The sequence below is a fragment of the Mus musculus genome, chromosome 1 (assembly GCF_000001635.26).
Source record: "Mus musculus strain C57BL/6J chromosome 1, GRCm38.p6 C57BL/6J".
Lineage (NCBI taxonomy): Eukaryota > Metazoa > Chordata > Mammalia > Rodentia > Muridae > Mus > Mus musculus.
Genome location: NC_000067.6, coordinates 64,273,355 through 64,300,015, shown reverse-complemented (window position 1 = coordinate 64,300,015; position 26,661 = coordinate 64,273,355). Strand labels below are relative to the sequence as shown.

General features: G+C 42.1%; 1 long non-coding RNA gene across 1 annotated transcript; it reads right to left on the bottom strand.

Moving 5' to 3' along the window:
- Positions 1-1,478: 1,478 nt before the first annotated feature.
- Gm35803 lies at positions 1,479-20,665 on the bottom strand. Its single transcript, XR_373463.1, has 2 exons — positions 20,559-20,665; positions 1,479-1,903 (listed from the first exon to the last, which is right to left on the bottom strand). It is a non-coding gene; the product is annotated as a predicted gene, 35803 (long non-coding RNA).
- Between the last annotated feature and the right edge of the window lie 5,996 nt (positions 20,666-26,661).

The window sequence follows — 26,661 nt, the reverse complement described above, 5'->3', positions numbered from 1 at the left end:
GTACCCTCTTACGAGTGCTTTCAAATTCTCCTTTTCTATTAGTTTTTTGCTTTTAACACATAGGTATACTTGATTCCCTTTACACACACACACACACACACACACACACACACACACACAGGCACACATGCACACACACTCATGTAACCTTTCCATGACCCAGAATCCCCCCACCCCGTAACTGTCCAGTTTCCTGTTCAGATGAACACACAAGTATCATTTATACTCATTCCTTTTAGTTAATTACCTTTCACTTATTGCTCAGCTTATTCGGTTCCATCTTCCTCGCACCAGATCTATTCCTGGGAAATGCTCTCACCAAGATCAAACAGCATCCTTTAAACTCTAAATCCAATTGCCTTTTAGTCTGGCCTCAGACAACTTGGCATTAGAGTTTATACTTCCATCATCCTTGACTCCTCTCTTTCTGGTCCCCTAGAAAATTATGTCATCTCTTTTCCCAAGACACCTAGAGTTTACTTCTCCTGTCCTGTTGCCATCTGGTCTAAGCCACTGTTGGCCCCTGTCTGGATTTTCACAATGGTTTCATGACTGGTCTTCCTACATCTGCCCTCACTCTCCTCTGCCCTATTATCAACCTGCAGTCAAAGGTTAGTGCTTCAGTTGGATCATGCTTTTTGCCTCTTTTTCAGAATACTCTAAGGACTTAATCTCATTTAGAGTAAACGCCAGAGTTCTTAGTGTAACCATAAGGCCCTTTGTGAGCCTCTCCTTGCACCTGTCTTAGCTCCCACTATTCCTGCACCTGCCCAGGGTAAGGAGTAGCCTGAGGCAAGAGAAGCACCCAGAGTGAAAGATTTAAAAAAAAAAAAAAAAGAACAACTCACCCTCTGGGTCAGATGGCACTATTGATTGACAGCTTCTTAAAACCTTGCCTCCCACTGTTCTCTGAGGCTGTGAGCTTATGCTCATCCCTTCCCCCATCTCTCTTGATGCTTCCCTTAATCCTGCACCAGCCCCATGCTCAGCAGTGCAGCTAGGTGTGGTCCCAATCTTGCCGTTATGTAGTTAGATTGTTTGAGTTCAATTTCCCCTTAAAAAAAAAATCATGACACCATAGACAAGTTACTTCTTAAATCCCAATTTCCTAATTCAAATAATTAAAAATAAATAAATAAAAGAACCCTACACCACAGTGCTGTTGGAAATAAGCCACCTAAGCATTTAGCACACTGCTTATCATACAATGAGTGTACAATAAGCAGTAATTGCCACTAATAGTATTGTTAGAATGGCATGCTCTCTGTGTCGCCTGAAGGTTCGTCGCCATCTTTTAAACCATTGCCTAATAATAATTCCTGGTACAAAAGTGAACAAGATTTTCTCAAAAAGCAGAGAAGTGAATGGGAGATTTCTTCCCTTGTAGGAATGTTGTTATAGGGTCAGATGTGTTCTTAAGCAGCTTTAGGAAATAAGCTAATGAAAATATTGTCCTTGTGAAAACAGAAGGGAGGAGCTGGACATTAATGCATTTCTTTATTAAGCACATATTGAAATCATATAAGATCAGCGACGAGCAAGACTGAGGAGAAATTATAATACCATGTGTGGAGGCTCGTGGGACGTTTTCTCTTGCACGGCTCTGGCTTCTTAGCAGATGCATCTTACCCGTGTGGCTGACGTGCTCCGTGGCTCTAACTACGTGTGACTCTGAGAGGGAATGCTGTTTAGTTGACAGTTACTTTCTGACTCATACTGTGAGCTGTGGTTAGATGGATACTGGTAGAGGAGCAGCTCTGGGATCAGCGAGGGAGTGGGGCGTGGAATTCCTTCTGCGTGGAGTCCTCTACACGCTTAGATTTCGTGGCTGTGATTATCTTCCCACCAGCTCCTCGATCTCTCTGAACTTCAACCATTCTTCTAATTTCAACAGCTTTCTATTCTGTAACAAATACCCAAACGATCAACTTATAACAAGAGAGAAAAACAAACATTTTGCATCATGGTAGTGGATGCCTTGGTCCACATTTGGCTCTTGTTTTGAACCTATGATGGTGCACTTCATTGTGGCAGGAAGAGAGGTGTCAGTGCCTTAGATTTTTCTCGATGTTCACAATTTGAAGACCAGATAGGATAGGTGGAGTACCTTATAAGAGCCTCCGCTACTGTACTTTGTAAGATATTCCGCTGTTAGAATTTGCCTAATGCTTTCCCATTAGGACATTCCAGCAAGCTAGAGGAAGCCACAGAGGTGAACACCATCTTTGCCTCAGCATATGAAGGGCAGCATCAGCAGCTCATCACTTCGGAGCTCAGTCTTGATGACTCGGCTGAGGTAGTGCTTGCTAGGTTTCCCATCATTAACTTGCCCTCTCCCATAAGTAAGTCTGAGAAGGCTGGGCTGACTCCATGACAGGCTTCACATTGGCAGTTAAGGAGACCAGGCCTAAATCTGTGTTTCCAAGAACTGGGCAATTCCAGGCAAGTCCGGGCCTCATAATCTGCCCCACCACCTGGCCTGAGGCAAGGACAATGGGTCAGCAGCAGTTTCCAGACCTCCCCAGCAAGTTTCCAGCCCCTGCACCCCGGTAATGGAATGTCCCTAGAGATGGACCTAACAGGTTAACATAGAGGTCACCTATCCCAGAATTCCCCAATGTGCTTTAAATGAGGCCTGCACGTTCACGTGGGTGTTTCTCTGTTCTGGTAATGGGAGACCCTAGCATGCTGGATTTTTGCAGAATAAAACAATCTGTGTTTACATACTATTTGAGTCTAGGGTATCATTCTTCAGTGAATCATGGACCCTTACAAGTCATTATGAGAAGTCCTTAGTTAGGGATGAAGACTAATGCTCTCCTTACCAAGGAAGGACAGAGTATGTATATAATTAAAAACAACATTCTCCCACCAAGAGATTTATTTTATATCCATATAGTCTCATGGGTGTTTATTTTATACTGTGGCTTTAAAGTCACTTCTGTTTTATTTTGTTGTTTTGCGGTTACACAGCTTTAGCTGCTGGGCACTCTTTCAATTGCTTCCCCTGTGGATGTCAGGGTTTCTGCTTTTCTTTTACTTCTTTACACATTAACACCTAAGATCCTTCAGACTCGCCTTGTGTAGTGCCTGTTTCTAGAATCAGTCAATGTCACCAAGAGCCATTACCTCTTTCTTTTAGAGAATGGAATTAGAAACCAAGATATGGGGCTAAGTGTCCCCCCGTGTTTTGATTGGCAGCAGGCATTCTGCTAGGCTGTCACAGCCACTCCAGTGACACCCACCCTTCACTTTGTCATTTATCTGTTTCCTCAGTTGTTCCCTGCATGTCCATCTCTTTCACACCTTTTGGATGGCGACTCTTAGGCTTTTCCCCTTGTTATTATTTCCTAGCCTAGAACAGAACCTGAGGAAGCTTCAAGTTCAGGATCTGCATAAGCTAATTACCCAATGACCAGTGGCTTAGTTTGTAGGTTGTCTCTCTGGTTGCTCCCAAGAAGAACTCTCTGGGCATATCCATTCTTTTTCGTTTTTTCTGGGTGAGTATGAATATATATATATATATATATATATATATATACACACACACATATACATATACACATATACACATACACACACACACACACACACACATACACATACACACACACACACACACAAATACACACATATATATATGTATGTATATTTGGTTTTTCAAGACAGGGTTTCTCTGTATAGCCCTGGTTATCCTGGAACTCACTTTGTAGACCAGGCTGTCCTCAAACTCAGAAATCGCCTGCCTCTGCCTCCCGAGTACTGGGATTAAAGGCGTGTGCCATCACGCCCGGCTCATGATTAAATTTTTAATCTTGGCTTCTTAGGACTCACCCTTGGGTCCTGGTAGCTTACTGCTCAAGTCAGTGCTTGGTCAGAGGTTGTGTTTAAACTTTGGTGTGGGTAAAGATTTTTACCCTATGTGGACTCTTATCCCAGGAGGCCTTTATTTCAGGGGGTGGGGTGGGGTGGGGGTGGGGCTCTTCTTGCCTTAGTTTCTGTCTGTTTAAATTCTGGCTTTTCTGCTGTTTTGCTTGTATGCTGGAGCTACCAGGCTCTTTTTAATTCCTCTCTGCTGAGATCTCTTTTGTTTCTACAATGTCCTCCGGCATGGAGTGCTCTGCTCTCTGGCAGTCAGCCCATCAGGCGGAACTATTGGGTTCTTCCCTTTAGGGTCATCTCCCCATAGGACAGAAGCACTGCATCTGTTTTTAAGCTGGACTTACACTCCAGCTTAATGTGCTGCCGCAGCCTCTGGTCTCTTCTGTTGTTCTTCTCACAGAGGAACCTGCTCTTTGATTCAGGACTAGGATTCTAGAGAAGGGCGCCTCAGCCTTAAAGTCATAGTGCCCTGGAGCAGAGAGACCTCTCCCAGCGGCAGGGGTTAAGAGTGAGCACTGTTGTTAATAGCCTGTCTCCTCCAGGGGAAGTTATAACCCCAGACTCAGCGCCTTGGGAATAGCCCCACTCATTTCCTTCTGCCTCATCTCTGGGTTCAGTTTCTGTAACAGAGAACAGGGGAACAGGGAAGGAGGAAGAGGGAATTTAAAAAGTAGGATGTGGCTGAAAAGCCACACGGATTCACCGTTCTTAGGAAATTTGGTGGATTACATCGAGGGGATAGTTCTCCAATTGCTCTGTGCCCTAGGACAATTTCCAGAGAGCTTAAATAATTTATTTCACTTTTACAATTCTCAGCAGTGCAGTTGTTGTTTGGCTTGGGTACAGAGTCCACCGGAAGTCCTGCCCATCCAATCTAATACCCTTTTATATCACTGCTATGTGCCCTACCCTGTGTATTGGAGGCGGTCTTCTGGGATAGCAGTGTTGTTGATGCCGCAAGACTGTTCAGAAGGCCCTTTGGATGGATCCAGGATAAGACGGTGTGACCATTATTTTCCCCTCTGACTGCAATTTGGGCAGATGATAATCACCAGGGCTTCATCCTACATCCATTCTAATATTCTGGTGACCATGATGCAGTCATCTGATGCTTTATCAGGCACCTGAACTGATGTGAACATCGAACATCTGTTCAATGTGAGAGAGAATGTGCTTTCACTGCAGCTGACAAAATTTGGGCTAAATGTGGAGTCTCTGAGCCTGGGAGATCTCATTCAAGTGCAAACGCTGTCACAACCCTCTCTTGCTTCAGGCTGGCTAATGAGTTTGAGTCTGATCTTTTCATTAAGGTTTGCATGTCATTGGACTCTGTGCTGGCTTACTTCCTGCCTTTCAGCCCTACCAGGCCTTTCTGCCCTCCAGGACCTTTGCACCAATATCTATTGGAAAACACTGTTTAGTCTTCCCTATTCCCTCCCACTGACACTGTTCAATCACTGAGTTTCTTAGAGAGCCATTCTGGACCATCGAATTTAAGATGGGTCTCTTTCCTCTCTTCCTTCCTTCTTTCCTTCCTTCCTTCCTTCCTTCCTTCCCTTTTTCTTTCATTCATTCTTTCTCTTTCTTTCCTTCTTTCCTCCCTCCCTCCCTCCCTCCCTTCTTCCCTCCCTCCCTTCCTTCCTTCCATTCTTTGTTTCCTTTTTTTGTTGTTGTTTTTTGGTTTTCCAAGACAGGGTTTCTCTGTGTAGCCCTGGCTGTCCTGGAACTCACTCTGTAGACCAGACTGGCCTCAAACTCAGAAATCTGCTTGCCTCTGCCTCCCAAGTGCTTGGGATTAAAGGTGTGCACCACCACGTCCAGCGCCTCTGTTTACTATTAAGCAATCTTTCACTTTCAACTAGAATGTAGCTTCCATGAAGCAGGTATCTTGAGCTTTAAAGTCTTATCCGCTTTTTTTTTTTTCTAGGTACCTAGAGCAGTGCTTGTCATCTAGTGGGAAATTAACAAATCCAAAATAATAAAAGAAAGTATGAGAATGTGGGATGAAGCCAACCTGTAGTTTTCCATTTAGGTCTTAAAGAACTGCTTTCTCTCTGAGGTCTTCAGGAGCAGGAGTCTGGGTGAGATGTATGCTGCTGCCATGCAATACAGTAATTCATTTTGCTAACAGATGACTCCTTATCAAAACTGGCTGACTAAAATGTTTTCCAGAGGAATAAACCCTCCAAACAAAAGCAACTGAGAACACAGTCAGCTGCACAGGTTCTGTGTTTTAGTGCTACCTTGACCCATGACTGTGAGCAGCTTCATGTATATTTATGCTGCATTCTGGTTATGATACCCAGAGAGAGGCATAATAAAAAACGATAACACTGTGGATGACCTCATATATTTGTGACTGCAACATCAACTGGAGATTGTGACTGGAAGAAGATGAGGAAACTCTAAGTGACTCTGACTTTGTCACTCTGAACAAATCCCAACCTCTCTCCTTACATCCATTAGATGAGTATCCCCTCCCCCACTTTATGATTAAACATGCCTTTGCTACCGAGATGTATTTTCTTTTCCAATTATTGCCCTGATCAGTTCTATCATCTCAGCCTCAGATATCAATCTTATGAGACACACAGGAAGATGATCCCAGTTGCAACAGTCATGTAGGACTCCACATCTGTGTTATGGAGGTCATAGACATGTGACATTTGATTATCAGGGGTGAGGGATACTTGTAGAGGACTGATCTAGTAAACAGTGAGATAATATTGTATACTGTACACTCATCAGATACTTCACGTAAAGACTAATGACCACATATTTCCCTTGACACGAGGCCTGGAAGTGCAGGGATGCCCACTTCCCAGTCCTGTGAGCAGGCACAGAGAACAGGTTACCCCAGACAGGCTACAGACATAAGGTTTAAGACACCCTCTTCTTCCTTCCACCAATTCTCTGTTTGTGTTATAAAAACATGAGCTCCAGTTCCCTAAATTATGTTGAATTTCAGAAGTCCACATAGGAAGGTCCACTTGTCAAGGAACCTTGTCAGGAATAGCAGAAAGTCTGGCCATTCATTTACTCATTTACTAACCACCTTGATTCAGCAATACTTAATAACTTAGCAATTGCCTCCATGTGGTGATTCATATTTAAATATTTCAGTGTGCATCTTATGCATATATGATTCTTGACTATACTCCCACCCAGATCCACTAATAACAATTCTCAGGTATCACCTATTTTAATATCAATTTCAATAATTGGTTAAAATATATTTTACATATTACCATTAATAAGTCAGAGTTATTTCAAGATCATTCCCTGTGCTTGGTGTTTCTAGCGGCGTTTGAAGTTCAGAATAGATCTCATTACCCTTCTTGTAAGATTAAGCCATGTTTCTTATTTTGCCATGGCCCCATTCAAAAGTTTTCTGAATCCTCTAGGGTTGGTTGAGTTTACAGTTATAGACATTTGTGTAGAATTCTTTACAAGTGCTGTAGTGTACCCATGACACCTCAAGATCTCTATCAGGGTACAACGATCCACTGTGGATGATGCTGTTTCTAGAATGATGCCCTAGGGAAGATGTTGGTTTCAAAAGTTCTTTAACTTAAGGCATCCTTGATTCGTATTTTGGAAAGTAGAAGCTATCTTGCATATAATTCAGACGATCTGCAGGATAGCAGGTAGTCACATGCATCAGTTGACAAGAATAATCTAAACCAATGACTTATTAGCCTTTACTCTGCTGTTGATAGGAGACACACAACTAGATATCAGATAAACATAAGAGCTAGCTAAGGGTGGACCATCGGTCACCAGTAGAATGGGCAGATTCCGACCTGCCCAGAGCCTGGCTGTATATATTTGCAGACATGGGTTTTGAGCCTGACTGACAACATGCAAGATGGCTTAGGACAGTAATGCTGAACTGCCCACTGCATCTCTCCCAAACTATTAGGAAAACCCTAGACTACCATGGAAATAGTTAAATAGCAATATGTGAAGTGTTTAGCCTTATTGCCTATGCTGCTGTCATTTCAACTGTGACAGCTATCCATTTATCTATTTGATTTAAAAAAATTGGTCCTTGCTTTAAAAAGCCTTTGGGCATAAGAACAGTAAAATTGTTCAACAAAATACTCAAATCAATGGGCAGTCACATGTTTAAAAACACAGTGTGTCATGGAGTGTCAAAAAACAAATGTCACTCCTAGAATGAGATTCCCTTTAGCTATGTTAAGTTTTAAAGGCATGTTTCCTGTAGATCCAGGCCCGGTGAACGAGGGAAAGCTCATGATGTGCGCAGTGAAGGAGACCCTTCTCCTGGTTTGGATAGCTGGGGACTAGCACACTCAATTCGTCTTTATCTCCTGTTTACTGCTAGGTGAAGAGACCATAGCGTAGGCGGTATTTAAGTCCCATAAGAGGCCTGTGGGGCACATGTTATCTCCACTTACACAGGAAAACATGGATGTGTGAGTGGAGCACAGAGCCAAAAGCAACTGTCCCATCTCACACTAGTCAGTGTATGTATGAAAAAGGATGATGGCTGAGCACTTCAGCTCCATGGCCCATGCTTTAACTTTTAATTCCTTAGATCCAACATTGAAGAGACTATATTTAGTCAGTCACTTAATACATTATACATATGGTGTGGGGGAAGGGGAGGAGGAAAAGAGTGAGAGAGAGAGAGAGAGAGAGAGAGAGAGAGAGAGAGAGATGGGGGAGGGGGACCTATCAAGTATTGGGCATTTTATTTGTCAGGTCCCTAGAATGCAATCAAAATCCAAATCATGATGTTCCTCATGTTCCTCAGTTCAGGCTGACCCCATTTCAGGCGACCCCGATCTGGACTGATCCGAGCAGTACAGGTCTTGATCTGCACATAAAGCCTGAGAGGTGCTGCAAGGCAACAAACAAGCTATGGAATTGCTTATGTTGTTTGGGGTGAGCAGTCTGAGTTGGCTGCTCCTCGGACTCCGTGGTAATAACAGTTAACTGCTCATCGGAGCTGTGTTAAAACTGGTCACGGTGTAGACAGTTTATAAACAGGGTCTAGGAGGGTGGCTCTGTGGGAATGAATGACAGAAGGAGAACTGGGAAGCAAGGGGTTAACTTGAACAGAATTTCCTGTGGGGACAGTACATGTGTGACACTTCCTTTCAAGAGTATAAACCAAACACATCAAGAAAAAAAAAAAAAAAGATCCACTGTAACAAAACACCTCTAGCTTTCCAATTTGGGGTAGAAGGGTTTTCACAGGGTAAGAAGATGGGTTATTTCTAAGGGGTTTTGTTCCCATGACAACTGGAACCAGGGAAGATCTCTTCTCATTGGCTCATTAGTTGAGAACGTCTTATACTTATAAAAATACAGAAGAGTGTGATATGGAAAGGCACTTGAATTCCATGTGACCACTAAGACAATAACATAGCATTGCTCCCGCCATCTGGGCCTTCACCAGGTCCAAATTGCTTCCGTGTGTTAGATCACATTTTGCCCTCCTCTTGGGACTCTGCTCCTGCAGGAGCTGCTCATACTTCCTCGACCCTCACATGGGCCTGCTTGAGCTGAAGGGCTTTATTCAGATGTGCAGTGGTTCATGGTCAGCATGGTGCAGGCCTGCAAGCCTGCTTCTATAGCCGCTGAGGGCTTGTGTGAAGTGCCATTCAAGCTTCGTGATGGCATCCCATAATATAAGGCCCTTAGGTAATGTGACACTATGTCTCCAAGTACACTGTCTCCCCAGTGGAACTGTGGGGCCTTTATTGTTCCATTTATAGATAGGACATGACATAACCTGTCCTCTAGACAGGGGCAGCTAGGCAGAGCAGAAGGGTCTCCAGCACCAAGAAGGATATGACCATTGGGCTTCTGAATTCCACTGTGGATCAAATCAGTCTGAATGCTCCAGCCACTGTATCAGCCCCATCTGCCCTGTCATTTAAGAAGTGAAACTTAGGACCTGTGCTGTGTGCTGTCAGCGGACATGTGCCGCGCTATCTAGGGAGAGGGTAGTTGGATGTACTCACTGTTCTGAAAAGTTCTGAGAACACGGTGGGTCAGCACATCCAACAAGAAAGTTTTATTGTTCTATCTATCTATCTATCTATCTATCTATCTATCTATCTATCTATCTATCTATCTATCGCTTTTGTCCTAAATAGTTGATTTTTCCCCCCCAAATGGGAGGGCTTTGACAAGAAAAGAAAAAAAAAAAAGAAAAGAAAAGTGCTACGGTCTGCACTGAGAATATTTTGGGGTTCCTGAAGAAGAATGAGGGTTTTTCCAGGGGCCTAAGGCTTTGCTCTCTTCACCCCTAACTCTCTGAGAACTCAGATCCTTCTTTCTTTGGGAGGCTTGGGTTGTGGAGCAGGCAATTGGCCAGGCCGTGGGTAGTTCACAAATTTGTTCGTTTGAACCAGGAGCATAGACATCCCCAGTACTATGTAAAGCTTCCTTCAACCCCAGCCTATCTTCCAGAACAGAAGCTCATTTCTATCCAACAGGCTTCCCTGAGAACAGCCGCTGTCCACTGAGGCAGCTGACTACTAAGTCATGTTTTAATATCACTAATTCGTTTGTCTGCGCTCTTGGTCTGGCTTTCTCTATCTTCATAGAAACGAGGGAGGGAAAGGAAACAGTCGATGCTGATGCAGCCGGGGAGGCTGGAGACTCAACGTAGAGTTGGCGAATAGTTATGTTTGAGCAACAGAGTCACACCTTGTCCTGCCTGTCTCCCCAGCCTGTCCCCCACCCCACCGGCAGTGCCTCTTCACAATTCCCCAGCTTGACAGCTTGCTACCTGCCTGGCTCTGGCGGCTCAGCTCCCAGCTGCTCCCCTGGGCCTCTGTCTGGTTTGTCAGTGGGCTGCGTCAGCATCACGCCACACTATCTCCCGTTGGCCCAGCGCTCAACGCCTGACGGGCCAGCCCTCTCTCCCTTCTCTGCTGGGGCCAATGGGAGTCCAGGGAAGGTTTTGGTTACAAAGGAAAATAAAATAAATAAGTCATACTCCTGCACTCAGGAGCCAGGGCGAACCATCTTCACGGCCTCGTAAATCTTTCCTTTTAAATGTGTCCTTCTCTTTCTAGGTGCCCCTCCCAGCTCCTCACTCCCTTGGGCTGGTTGCTGCTCATAGTGCAAGGAATACAAAATGAGATCCTGGGAACTGGCCCTCCCTTTGGGAGTGTGCATGTAGCCAGCAGGAGAGAACGCATGGCAGTGCCAGCCTGCTGCTGGCCCTTACCCTGACTTACACCTCAGTCTGCCAGTTCACCTTAGAAGCCTGCCACTCCTCTTCTGGGCTAATGACCCCAACTCTGCTTCTTTATTTCTCACTCAGTGGAGGTGGGGGGATTAGTGTCATGTCTTATTTAAAGAGCCTAGACATTTTTTTAAACCTTTAGTTTATAAGACATTTTGTTAAACCTTGTTGCCCTGATCTCTTGTGCAAGGTTTTGTTCTGTTTAAGGACACATACCTTAAGGCAAAGGACTTATTATCTCCCGCCCTGAATGTGGATAAAAGTGCTTGAAAGTTGGAATCCTGGGGGTCTGGGGAGAGACTCAGACCTCCTGAAGGAGCGGAAGAGAACAGGGTGGGCACTGAGGGACACATTCTGAACAGAGTCTCTGCCTCCTCTGAACTGTCTCTGGGAGCTCTTATCGGGGTCCACCTGCTGTAGGACCAAAGCCCTAACCTTACAGGTAGAGGCCATCTGAAGGAATCAGGTCCAATCAAAGGGCTGGCATAGAGATGGTGTATAGGAGAAGTCAATTCTTTGCTGGTATAGTGATGAGATTTTTATGAAATACTCTTTTGGTGAATAGGGTAACCACCAAATTCCTTTAAGGTCTAGGATAAAAGGGGTTTTTACTGAAGAACCTCTGAGTGTCACAAAGAGATGGATTTACTGCAAAGTCAGTGACTTGTAACCTTAAGGTTCTTCATTTATGAGGCTCCATATTCATGGATCTGAGGTTGACCAAATAATACACTAAGCAGAGGATTTGCCTGTGGGAGTAAGAGATCTGCTTAGGCTCTGTTTGAACAAAATTCTATCTGTCTGTCCTATCGATCTATTGATCCATCCATCCATCCATCCATCCATCTATCTATCTATCTATCTATCTATCTATCTATCTATCTATCTATCTACCATTTTATTTGTTCGAGACAGGTTTCTCTGTGTAGCCCTGGCTACCCTGAAATTTTCTTTGTAGACCAGGCTAGCATCCAACAACTATCCACTTGTCTCTGCCTTCTAAATGCTAGGACTAAAGGTGTATTCCACTAAACCCACATGTTCAAAATGTCTCTATCAGGATCCCAGGCTGTTATGAGAATTTGGAGTTTAAAGAGTGGCAGGAAATTGGCTTTGGGTAGATGAGTCTTCCTTCTCCCAAAGATTTCCTGTCCTATACAAAACGGCACCAAGGGGCAGGAAGAGAATGTGTCCATGAGAATTCAGGTTGCCTCTTGCTTGGGAATGGAGGTAGAGAAATTTTCTTATAGGCTATCAATAAGATGCCTGAAGATGGTAGTACTTTGTATACAGGGAGTAAGCAGATTTTTAAATATGCACAGCCAGAAACTACTTTGCAGAAAATGTCTTCAAATCCTATACTTCATCTTTGTGAGGAAAAGCTTGGTCCATGTCTTCTCTGATTTGATAGCTATCCTAGAAGCTTCCCAGGCAATGCCTCTAATGGGTTCTGAGATTGAAGAAAGCCCTTTCTGAACTGTAGATAATGAAAGGAAACGTTTGAACAACCATGAAAGAGCAAAGGCAAATTATCATTCTATTTCCCCTTCATAAAACTATTACTTAACCATTCTCACATGCACAAGTAATGAGAGGATCCAGCCCACAGTTTAAAGGGTCAGCCATTGCAGAGGTGTGTCAGATGTTGACTCACAAACGATTGCATCATTGCTCTGGATTTATAACATATGCAATAATTGCTCACTACAAATGTACCAGGTTTTGCTTTCTTATTCCAAATATGTGTTCTTTCTTATATACCTGATTTCATGTTTATCTTCTAATTTGATTTTCCTGGAAGATACTTCCAAGTTTTGTGACCTTTGAGTATATCATAAGGTGCATATTTGCCCTCGATGCATCTGGGTGATAGCTAGGTGACAGTAACCAATGGTATTTCTTCTGTGGAATAGAGGAGATGTGGAGCCAATGTCATGTTCCACGTTTGGAACTTGGTCTAGTTTGTAGTCTGAGCCCACATTTGGAAATGTTTCTGGACATAGATATGTTCTTCAAAGTTGTAAAGCTCTGTGGTCTTTTAAATAAGTTACAGACTTCTGAATTTTTGGATTCTTCAAAGCAAAGTAGGAGAATCTGACACAACGAGATATTTCTTTCTAATACCTATATTCCATGTTTTCCCCTCTGAAGTGGAACACAGCGTTGATAGTTGGGGTAAGAGAACCTTTAGGAATAGCCAAGAGCTGTATTGTCATCTATGGTGTCCCCTGTATCCTGGTGATGTTTTCCTTGTAGCTCCCATCATGCCTACTATGCAGTGTGGGTACAGCTCATTATTTGTCAACAAGCCTCAACTACATTTATTTATTTGTTTGTTTGTTTGTTTATTTATTTATTTATTTATTGTTTCAGAGTCATAATGGATGCACACTCAGGATTCATTAAAGAAAGAAACTCTATCATGAAGTTTTTATGGGAAAATGTAAGCAAGTATGTTTATAAAAAAGAGTCTTCAAGTGGATTCTATCTATATAAGGATATTCACACCCCATATATAATTTCTTAAAATTCATATATGCAGATTTAATGAATATGAAGTCATATCAACAACAGGCAAATGCAGCAAATAAGAGAGCCAACTTTTATCTCAGAATGGAGACATGAAATAAAACAGATTTTTGAGGTCTAGAAATTGAATATATGGTTTGAAAGAGGCTCTATTGTCCCCAAATGTCTCAAGGGCACCAAACTGAAAGAACACTCTTAGAATGTGTCTTAAGTGATGATACATGTACTCCTGCTTTGGCTAAAATACCTTTTGGAATCAGAAATATGGCCGAGACATACTGGTATAAATGGGCTTGTGTCTACATAGTATGTTCAGAACCCATTAGTCTTCATTCATGCCCCTTAAAGGAAGACTGTCGCAGTTCAGCTACAAGGCTTCTCTCAAGGGAGCTGAGACCTCCTAGTTCTAGCAAATAAACTGCCCTGACTCTTGGCAGTGTTTAGGCATCAATCCCCCTGTCTTTCTCATTGGCTCTATGCAGAGCCCCACTTGTATTAATGTGTACTTTAGATGGACCCAAATGCTATTGTGAAACAATAATGGCTTACAGCACATATTTATTTGTTAATTCATTCTGCTGTGTCACTGTCACTCTGGACCAACAGTCTTGGCATGGAAAGGGCTAACTGAGAATGTCCCTTCCTTCTACACAACAGCAGGAGATCCAGTGAGCTAGCAAACGTGCACTCACCATCTCTTGGTTTCTGTTTCCATTCATGTCCTTCGCCTGGCCAAAACTGACCTTGCTTATGAGGATGGACTTAAGGATGCAGGGCTTAGCTTGGTTTGTTTTCTTCTCATCCCTGTGTAATTTCATTTTAAAGTGGGGACATAATCTGTGTATCTGAGCTCTCATCCTCTTACCCAAGCACAGTTTTGTAGGGTTTAAGTCCTTGGATCTGGAGAATGTATTCTCATGTGCCAGTATTTTTTTCTCCATATTCTTGGGAAAGTCATCTTGATTTCTCTAAACCAGCATTGAACAATCTGGGGTGTGTGTGTGTGAAAATCCCTTGCCCTGTGCAGTGATGTGATGGGATGACATAGCACAGACACAGCGAGTACTCATTGGTCAGTCGCCCTCTCCCTTCCCACTCCTCTTTGGTGGCTTTACATCGGAGCTTTTTTGGGGGGAGGGGGCGCAGAGCTCTGCTGTTGGTTCTGTGCCTTGTGTTGTTATAGCTTCAGTTTTCATCCTGAGTCCTCTATCCCTCACCATCGCCCCTCTGACCTCCTCGCTCACATCCAGACAGATGCACCTTGATTGAAAGTTTCTCCTGGAGCAGACAGTGCATTTATCTCTTATCCCCAGCTTTGGACTTAGGGCATGATTTGTAGTAAATGCCCAATAAGTGTCTGCTAAGCGATTTCCTCTCTATATTCTGATCAGATGCTCGTCTTGCTATTTTTATGAGTCCTACATCCTGAACATTTGCTTGTTTTGGCAACGGAGACTGTGTTTATAAGCGATTCCTGTAAGGCTGTGTCCTAAAGCAACATTGTACATGTCCCGTATGCCCTGCAGGACACCAGTCCCTGGAGAAGTACCAGGAGGGACGGAGTCCACAGTCATCTGCATCTTCTCTGGTGTTCTGGAAGGTGGATAGTGACTTAGAATTGTCTGTAGAGAAAGAGGTATCAATCTTTTGTTGAGGACTCCTGCGCTTGCTTTCTTTGTTCCTCGAGTATTTCCTACTTCATGCCCAGCATCAGTACCATCTGCCAGCCAGGCCCCTCCCTCCTTTCTAGTTGCTTCTTTGTAACTTCCCAAGTGTTAGCTGCTGCCAATCTTTTGCTCAATCTTTCTTGTTTCTCTTCTTCCTGTCTTATTTATCAGCATCCACCCCTAATCATCCTTCGTGGAACTGAGAGTCCAGATGGATTCTAAAGCCAACTCCTGAAAAATAACTTAGGGTACTGATTTCTTTTAAAAAAAAATTAAATAGGCATTCAAAAATGCCACTGGGTTTACAAACAACTCGCAAAGACAATGCAGAGCTTTTGTGTAGTTTTTACATGGTTTCCCTGCTTGACATCATCTTGGATAACTGTGTATGTTAATGAAGAACCAGCACTGGCAATAGGGATTGGCTAAAACCAACAGATTTCATTAGGTTTTCCCCTAAATGCCTCTTTTCTGTTGCAAAAGCCTTTCCAGGGTACCCCACAGATTTGAGGGTATATTTATAAACACCCCTGAATTGTGAAAGTTTCTCAGACTTCAAAGTTATTTATTATTATCATTTTTTGTAATGTCATGGTTTTGAAGAGTACTGGTTAGATGTTTGTAGAATGCCTGTGAATTTAAAAGTACACGTATGAAGATAGAATTTACACCTACCTATAAGCACCTGAGAAGAAACTGCTTTTCTGTGGGATAGAGTGGGGCTCAAATACTTGCCAGTCTGCTTGGGTGAAGCCTTTTCTTTTTGACTGATCTTCTGCCTAGGGTTTTATCCATTATGTAAAATGGGGTACTTTAGTTCCTTATTACTGTTGTTGAATCATTTCTCCCTTCATTTCTGTCAGTTTGGCTCCATGCAATTTGCTGCTTTTCTGTTAAGTACACATTTACTCCCAAATTGTTAAATATTACTGATAGAGGAATTCTTTTTTTAATTAAAAAGAAAAGAACAAGAGTGTGTTTGTGCATATGTGCCCGCACATGCTTCCCCTGTGCATATTAATGTAGAGGCCAGAGGTTGATCTTGGATGTCTTCCTCTACCACTTTCATGTCATTTATCTATCTATCTATCTATCTATCTATCTATCTATCTATCTATCCCCATCAATCTATCTACCTCCATTAATCATCCATTTAGCTGTCTGTCTGTCTATCTGTCTGTTCATCTGGACAAGATCTCTCTCTGAACCTAGGCCTTTCTGTTTTGGGTGACACTGGTTTCCCAGTGAGTCCCAGGGGTCCCCTTGTCCCAGCCTCCTCCCCAGTGCTGGGGTTACAGGCTCCCTGGCCTGTCAGGCATTTTGTGTGCTTTTTTGGGGGGTGGATGATCCAAATGCAGTTCCTTATGTTTGCAGAGCAAACACTTTAGTTCCTGACTGAGCCATTTCCCCAGCCCCTGGATCCTTTAGTCATTACAAGATGTCCTCCTCTGTTTCTAGAAACATTTTTGCTTTAAAATGATTTGTCTTAAACAAGTACTGATAATCCAGTTTTCTTGTGGCTGCTGTTGTGTGAATTTTTTGCCTTTTGTCTTTCAATATATTTTAATATTTTGATTTAAAGTGGGTCTTCTATAGAGCATGCAGTTGTTCTTTGTGCTTTTATTTTAGCCACATGCACATGCACATATGAGTGCATTGGTATTGGATCCCCCAGAGTTGGTGTAGCATGTAGCTTTTGCTACCTCATTTTAAGCTCTGGGCAGACTGAGCTATCAACCCCTGCCCAAAGAATATTGGATCTGCAGATGAAAAATGCAGACACACACATTGCTCAATCTCAACCTGCATTCTGGGTTCAATTGCTGGGTGCTTTTAATCTACCATAGCTAGCGTACCCTTCCCAATACTCTTAGCTCAGCACCCTATATCTGTCCTCAACTTTAGTTGCTCAGTTACCTATAGTCCCAGCTCAACATCCTAACCTCCCTTCTGGAGAAGCGGCATATGGGCGTTCAGCCTGAGATCTCACATGGCTGGTCACCCTTTCTCCCTCCAAAGCATGGTGAAAACTACTCTTTCTTTTCCTGCATCTTCTTTCCTTCCCTCTGGGGACCTGGAAGTCCTGCCACTTTCTTCCCAGTAATTGGCCCCAGGCATCTCTACTGATAGATCAAGAACCAATTGGGAACAGGACCTAACCATTAGAACCACCCCCTTTCAAGTTGGAGTTATAGGTACTTGTGAGCTGCCTGGTGTAGGAACCAAATTTGGGTCCTTTACAAATCATTGTGTACTGTTGGGTCATCTCTTCAACCCTTATTTTCTGTTCTCTATGCTGTCCTTTTCCTTCCTTCCTTCCTTCCTTCCTTCCTTCCTTCCTTCCTTCCTTCCTTCCTTCCTTCCTTCCTTCCTTCCTTCCTTCCTTCTTTCCTTCCCCCTTTCTTCTCTCCCCCTCCTTCCTTCCCTTCCTTCTGTTCCTTCCTTTCTTCTTTCTTTCATTCTAAACATTAAGTGAACCTTTCCTAATATCTTATTTTAGTTTCTTTAGTGATTTAAATAAATCACTAGTTAAGGACTTTAAGTTCTTTTATTATCATTAACTCTCCTATATAGTCCATCTCTCACTATCATATTTTCCATTAATAGTTTGCTTTACTGGGGTACATGGGTTGTAATTTGTGATTCAGGATTGATCATTAACTAAAGTCTATAGTTTGGATCAGCAATCTCTATGTGTACAATCCTACTGACTTTGATGAGTGTATAATACCTTCAGCTTCCTTGATTAATATGCCTTTCAAAAGTTATTTTCTTAGGAGTTTCTCTTGGGATCATCTGCATCTTAACTCATCGGAAATGACTTCAGATTTATACTAAGTTAATTCCAGTGAAACACAGAAAAATTCCTGTATGACCTTGTTTCCTGTCTGTTGGGGAGTGTTATTATTTTATACATTGTGTCCATGAGTATTACAAATAAACCTAATACTATGCTGTTGATGGTATTATTTCACATAATCTTATGCCTTCTAAATAAGCGACCAGAAGAAGGAGGGCAAGCAGAGTGATGGTCATGTGTGTTCTCCTTTATCGTGTCTGCTTCTCTTCACTTGTTTCTGGACATTCCACTCACCATCTGGAGGGATCTTCTTGGCTCATAAGCTTGCATTTTCCCTCTCACACCTCCTTTGTGTTATTATTGACAAATACATCACTTTTTCTTTATATTATAGGTCCCATAATACATTATCTACATAGTGTCCTACACAAGTGAGCTTTAAATCAATTAAGAGAGAAAAGAAGGATGCATTTATAATGTTTTTTTATATAATTGTATAATTACTTTCAGCACTGTTTACCTCCTAGTATGGATTTGTCTTTGGTTACTTGCTCTTAGCCTAAAAAACTTCCTTCAGTGCTACAAGTAATACTTGAAAGAAAGACAGCTAGAAACAAATTCTCTCAACAAATATTTATTTTGCCTTCAATTTTGAAAGCCAGCTTGGAGTCCTGGTTGTTTTGATACTTTAAGTAATATCTTCTTGTCTCCTGACCACCATTGTTGGGAATTCTGTAATTTTGTTGGGGTTTTCTCTTTAGCTTTTGATTTTTATCAAGTGTGTGGGTGTCTCTGTTCTTCTTGGAGTTTACTGGCATTTCTGAATTTGTAGATCAGTGTTTTCAGCCATTATTTTTCAGATATTTTTTCCTGTTGCTTCACTTTCTTCTTTTTCTGAACTTTCTATTAGCATATATTGACACCCTTAGAACAGTGGTTCTCAACCTTCCTAATGCTGTGAGCCTTTAACACAGTTCCTCATGTTGTGGTGACCCCCAACCATTAAATTATTTTCATTGCTACTTCATAACTGTAATTTTGCTACTGTTATGAATAATAATGCAAATATCCATGTTTCCTGGTGGTTTTAGAAGACTCCTGTGAAAGGATCATTCAAGGGGTTGTGATCCAGGGGCTGAGAACTACTACCCTCAGTGTAATAGTATGAGGTTCTGTTTCTTGGAGGCTCTATTTCTTTAGATTATATAAACTCTATCAATCACATAGGTTTAATATTCATTTTTTTCTGTCAGCTCAAGTCTTCCATTGATCGTCCAGTAATTTTTACTGCAGTTGCAATTTCCATTTGGTTTAACCACATATATGTGTGCAAAGGAGGGTTCTCTTTTGGATGTGGCATTGTCGTTCCAGGCACCATGATTATTTTAGCCACAGTTTCATTTGGTATTTCCAGAACATTGATAATTGTTACTAGAAAATCTGTGCCCATTAAATATGATATTGGGACTCTCTCATAGTCAATTTTACTGTGTATTTTTTCTAGGACATATTTTTCTGTGACTTTATACACATCTTTTTCTTTCTGTGAGAAACTGTCCACTCTAGATAATATGTGGAAGTATTCTGGATGCTCATCTCTTGAGGGACTGCCGTTATTGTTAGCTTTTTTTGCTCCCTTAGTGATTTGCTGGGTCATTTTAGTGAAATCTATTCTCCTGTGTCTCAGCCTTCTCCCTCCGAGCCGTTGCAGTTGCTCAAGGATGCATCACTTGGTATCACCGTGGGAAGACTAGTTTTGACTGGGTCTTTTTGATTGTTTCTCTTCCCTTGACCACAGTCATCTGTTAAACACAATTAATTGCCAGCCAAATGCCCTGGTGCTTTCAGCAATGCCCTGAGCATAAATTGCTTCACAGATGAATACAATAGATTTAGAGTCTTTTGAAAGGAAGATTCTGGAAATAGGTGTTTGCAATTTGTTTTGTACCTCAGGAGGGTAGGAAGAAAGATCTTTTTTTCCCCTCAATTCTTTACAGTAAGGTAGCTGGCTTACAGGTTGGTCTGAATTTCCTATGACTGTCATTCTCCTAACTGTTCATGAGAACACTTTCAAACTTGACCTCCCTCAAAACCTATTGTACCTGAAACACGTTTCTTTAGGGAGGGCCTTGGAGTTCTAAGTTTCATGGCCTGCTCCTTCCCCTGGTGAGACCTGAAGGGTCACAGTTCTGTAGCTCTGGGAAGCAACAAGGGTGCATTTCTCTGTGAATGACACCCTCACCTTAAGAGGCCAAGTGCTCAGTGAACTGGGAGAATGGCAGTCACATTTCTCCTTGGTTTGACTCTGTTAACATGACCCCAGGCTTTATAAGTCAAGATATGTGTGGTAGCGGTCTCATTATTCTGAGTAGCACCATCTTTTGGGCATACTAATGCTTACTGAACAGGAGATAAGAGTCCCCACCTCCCACCTCGTGATTGTACTTACCAGAGCCAGGATGCTTGGGAAATGGTAGTCAATTCTGATGTCCTGTCGCTCCTTGGGGAGTGGGACTGTCACCAGTAGTTGAACCACTGGTTCATGCAGAAGCATGACATTTCCTGTGGGGATAATGGAGTGAAAAGAAGATAAAATATGGTCAGGGTTCTCCCCCTGATGCTGAGAAATGGATCTGCTGTCTACAATGTATTTAAATGCCCACTGATCTTGAGGATGGCAGCTAAGGATTTATAATTCCTTTAAGGTCATGCAGGGAAGTGAAGATCACCATTTCTGTAGTCAGATTACTTGAATTTACTTCTTGCCTTTACTTTCTCTGGTTAGTTTTTGTCAACTTGACACAAACCTAGACATATCCCCCAAAGCAATTTCAATTGAGAAGTTACCTCCATCAGGTTGGCCTGTAGGCATATTTTATGATTGATGTGGCAGAGTGGAACCCCTGGGTAGGTAGACCTAGGGGTGTATAAGAAAACAGGCTGAGCAAGTCATGAAGAGCAAGCCAGTAAGCAGCACCCCTTCATAGTTCCTGCCGCTGCTTTTTCCACAGTTTCTGCTTTGACTTCCCTGAAAGATGGTCTGTTCTGGACATTTTTAGCAAATAAATCTTTGTATCCTCAAGTTACTTTTGGTCATGGTGTTTATCTAAGCAATAGAAAGAAAACTAGAACAGTTCTTATTAGCCATTTGATTGTTAGGTAAGTTACCTTGACTTTCTATATCTCTGTAGAACAGTGTAATGGTTTTCTCCTTGATAAATGTCAGCCATTAAGTCGTGCATACTCTATGCTTTTGAGTTTCGTTGGCTGCCTAATGATAAACATGGGATATCAGGTTTCAAAGAAAGAATTAATAATGTATTCAATTATGATCAGTGTAGTCAAGTGTTTCTAGGGTGATTCAGAAAGCACTTAAGCACATTTTACAGGAACAAAGCGTTATGTCCCTGAGAGGAAGAGACAAGGGAGTTGGACAGAGTCCAACCTGGCCCAATGGCATCCCCCAGAACTTAATTTTGTAATGAACTTTTCAAATTTGTTTAGCTTGCTTACCTATTTTGTCTTCTTAAAAATAGGAGTGCCACACATGGGAAGAGAGGGGACCCAGCTCTGTTGTTTACATTGTTTAGATGCATTGCTTAAGGACATTTATCGTGCTTCAAATGCAACAGGTGTCCTGGCACTGCCTGAGGGCTTGGATTAGAGGAGCCGGAAGGTCTCTTTAGGTCTTTAGAGTGTGTGGTGCTTTCCATCAGCAATAGTGCTTTCTCCAAAGACCCACTGCTGTGCTGCCAAGAAGCAGCCCCACTGAGCCTCTTTAGTGAGGTAAAGGCTGCTCTTCCCACATATAATGTGGTCATTATAAATTCATCATTTCCAGATGCTCTGAACACACTTCTACCTTTTTGCTTTGTGCTTTGAAAACTGAAGCCTGGGGCTTAGATGAAGGTATCTCAAGTCGGGAAGCTATTGCAAAAAAAAAAAAAAAAAGGAAGAACCACTTTTCTTTGTTTCAAACCTGCCATCCCAAAGGATTTCTTTTATTATTTTTTCCCCCCTGTTAAATTACATCTCCTAATTAGGTCATGCCACTGGAGGTGACCTACATTTCAGAAGCCAACAACACTAGAGAGGCAGGGAAGGGGGTGGGAGGGAAAGAAGGAAGACGTCAAAATAGTTTCAGATTCAGCCGTCTGAGGGCATTTCGCTATGAGAGAAGAGTTCATGAATGGTCCTTAAATAAGAGGTGTGCTTGTCAGTTCTCCACAGTATTCTACAAGTCTGTCTAGCCAGCTTTACTGTCCATACCTGTTCCTTCACATGCATTCAGAAAGCACGGTGCATAAGGATATGCACGGTGCAAATGATCCTCAACTTTACATTAAAATGGTATAATTTACAATGTAGTTGAGTAGTCAAGAACTTACAAAGAAAGAATAAGATGGTTTCTATCCTTTATACACTGCTGTAAAAAAATAACCCATAATGTAGTATTTTAGAATAGATCTTTGTAATCTCTATAATTTTTGTTCATTGGAGTCCAAGACTAGTTTAAGACCTTACAAGGCTGAAGAAGCAAGATGTAGACAGGATTATAGTTATCAACAGCTTTGGCTGGGCTGAATTATGCCCACTTACACAATGGTGAGTTTGAGTTATATTAATTAATTAATTAGCTCATTTTTGTTTTTTCAAGACAGGACCTCAGTCTGTAGCCTAGGTTAGCTTTTAACTTGTGATCTCCCTATCTCAAGGTTATCAAGTGCTGATTACAGGTGGTGTGCAGCCATATCTGATAACTGGCATGATGCTCATCATGCCATTGTTGGTAGGTGAACTTCATAGGACCTTCTGAGTATGATTTCGATGAGGAAGTAAGACAAAATCTTCAATGTCCCTTAATACCTATACTTAGAAATAATGCATCACTTTCAGAGTATACTATGTGTGACATAGGCCAGTCCTGCCAATATGGGAAGGGACTTTACAAAGTCATCCTATCTATTTGCTTAAGATTTGTGTGGACAATGTAAGAGATTGGCTACCACAAGCACCAAGAACTCTGTCTAGAATATAGGAACTAGAAGCCAAGAATTATGAGGTTATTATGGGTAAGATTAATATATTATTTTCCCAGAGCTATTGTAGGAAACTACTGTAAACTAGACTGTTTAGAGAAAAGAAATGTGTTCTTTCACAGTTCTAGAGCCTAGAAATCTAAAATAGAGGTCTTACCACTTTATGGCTCTAAGGGGATCTTCACTTGTTTTTCTCCCCTAATTTCTAGTGGTTTTTTTTTTTTTTTTTTTTTTTTTTTTTGCCTTGGTGTTCCTTGGCTTGCAGACATTGGTCCAATATCTGTATTCATCTTTAAATGAAATTTTTCTGTCCATGAATTTGTGCATCTTCTTTTAAGACATTTAAGACCAGTCATTAAGTTTAGGGCCTACCCAATATGGATTCAGTAGCACCCCAATTAACTAATGACATTTTCACAAACCTTCCAGATGGCATGCCAGGAGTTAAAACTTTAACGTCTCTTATCAACTCACAATGATCAAAAAAAGAGGTCCCTAAGAACAAGGTTGGACATTCAAGTATGATTAAAGTTTGGATGCAGAGAGAATTAAATTCTAGGTAGCTAAGGTCTGACTGTAGAGGAAGAAGAAAATAAGAAACCATAAATTCTGTTCAGTGAAATCATACACAAGTGAGTGAACACACATCTGGTTGGAGGGATGACTGGACTTTCATTTAAAAGACTGGGTTATTGATAGATTGTGGAAGGCCTTCAAAGGCATGCCAAGAAGCTTGGACCCATAAGATATGATGCTGTGAATTGCTCAACATTCTCTCTTCCTCCTTACTACCTTCTCCCCCTTCTTCTCTCCTCCCCCTCTCCTTGTGGAAGCCCAGACTATAACTTATATACAGTTGTGTATACTGTAAAGTATGCAAACCTTAACACACATTTAAATGTGTCTAGATTAACCTAAAGAATAATTCCAGTACCCCCTGTATCCAGTTATTATCCCCTATAAATTACTGTAATTCTCACATCTATCACATTGTAGCCTATTCTTAAACTTCATGTAAACAAACCACACAGCATATATTTTTACGTCTAGTTCTAATCACGCATCTTTATCTGCTGTCTAGACTGATCTGTATGACTGTAGCTGGTTCCTTTCATTGATGTTCTATTCATTATATGAAGACATCATATTTTATTTATCTTTTTTGTACCGATAAACCCACATAAGCCTTTTTGGTAAGTAGAATAGATCAGTGAAAAGAGGGACTGTTCTTGTCATGTGTCGTTGGATAAGTAAATGAATAACCTGAACTATTGACTCAACTGATAGAAGATTGCTGATACTTCAGAAACTAAAACCCCCATGCAGGGAAAGAAAGCCTGTTTAAAAATGACCTTGAACTTAGAGCATGAGGGCTTGAGTCTTATTTCTTATTAGATTGTTGTTGTTGTTTTGTTTACATTGGTGTATATTAATGATGGCATAAACTAGGATTCCCTCCCCCTCTGGGGGCGGGGGTGGGGGGAGAGGGGATGATAAGAAGACTGAATGGCAGGTTGCAGACTACCAGAGGAGTAGTGGAGGCAGGTGTGTTTGAGATAACTCTGAAGTGTCACTCTTGGGTGACTGTACAAAGGTGATCTCATTTATGGAAACAAGAAGGTCACTTATTATATGGAGTGGATGGACTCCAGGATGACCTGTTCTTTGGGAAGATGATATAGGCCTATGACAGCATCTAGATGCTCACCAAGGAAGCTGGGCTGACTGCTGCTAATTCTCATCACACTGCTGTCATCTTTCTGACTTGAGTGGTGCTCAAGGCCATAAACTGCAATCCTGAAGTCATCCATTGGAGTCCTGAACTGCCAATCAATCCAACCCAGAAAGAAAGGGTAACCGAGTTTCAAAGTTTCTAGACAAACTCAAGACCTTTTTTATACTGGGCATGGGTCTGAGGGTCCTGGGGCTTACCAACTCGAAGATTTGAAATCTTGCTTAAATACCAAGTGTGGTACTTAGTGTTCACTGTGATGGCAGCTGGGGTTTCAATAACCTTGAAGACACATCTCTGGTTATGTATGAGAAAGTGAGAAAGAATGTTCCCAGAGCAGTGTAATTGACGAAATGAGACTTGTCCCAGGTGTGGATGGGGCCATCCCAGGGACTAGAGTCCAGGCTTCAATACAAAAGGGAAAAGGAGAAAGGCAGCAGAACTCAGCACAGCAGAACTCAGCATGTGCCTTTTTCTGCTTCCTTGATTCACCTTGATGTGTGCAAGCTCTCCTCATCACAGTTGGAAGCTCTCACTGCTGGGCCTGCCTCACATCCTCACGGGACTGTACCTTGAAACCAGGAGCCAAAATAAATTCTCCTTCTCTTAAATTGCTTCTGGTCAGATACTTGGTTATAGTTATGATAAGAAACAAACAACAAACAAATAAAAAACATGTAGTCTACTTTCAATGCTCTTTAATGACCTTGCTTTTGCCTGAAGTTGGCTCTCAGGCTCTTGGGCGGCCTGCATTCCTTCACTCACTGGTTGTGGGCTTTCTCCCCTTATCAGTCTTTTCTTCTTGAGGACATGGAAGGCCAGTTCCATTACGCTCTCTCTATAGTTCCAATTTCCCAAAGCTTTAATCATTTTTGTGTGTGTGCCTCTCATCTGGAAATATATGATTACATGCTTGACTAAAAGGAACTCTCGTTTTCTCCACATCGAGTTGGCCTTGCTGGCAGTGTTTGAAGGGCCTGGCCCGCAGACCTGGCTCTCTGTCATCCCAGATGCGCTTCCTACAGTGTGAAGGCAATTGCCCTTTGGGGTGAAATCAAATTTCACCTTCGCCTTGGTTTGTCTTGTTATCTCAGCGATGCTTTCTGTTTATCTACCATTGGTCCTCTGTGAGCTGTAGCTCCTGGTAGCTTCAGACACGCATAAGAAGTATCTTCTCCTAGGATGTCAGGTGTCCTACCTGTTCTTCCCTCAACCTCCAAACAATAGAAACACAAAAACAACATTTATCTCTATCATGAATGAGCATTGAGCACGCCCTCAAAGTCAGGATTTATCAAGGAAATTCTTTTTTTTTTTTTTTTTTGCTTTTATTTTATTTTTTCCCACATTTTTTAATTAGATATTTTCTCCCTTTACATTTCAAATGCTATCCCAAAAGTCCCCTATACCCTCCCTCCACCTTGCTCCCCTACCCACTCACTCCCACTTCTTGGCCCTGGCGTTCCCCTGTACTGGGGCATATAAAGTTTGCTAGACCAAGGGGCCTCTCTTTCCAATGATGGCCGAGTAGGCCATCTTCTGCTACATATGCAGCTAGAGACGTGAGCTCTGAGGGTACGGATGAGTTTGTATTGTTGTTCCACCTATAGAGTTGCAGACCCCTTCAGCTCTTGGGTACTTTCTCTAGCTCCTTCATTGGGGACCCTGTGTTCCATCCTATAGATGACTGTGAGCATCCACTTCTGTATTTGCCAGGCACTGGCAAAGTTTCACAGGAGACAGCTATATCAGGGTCCCTTCAGCAAAATCTTGCTGGCATA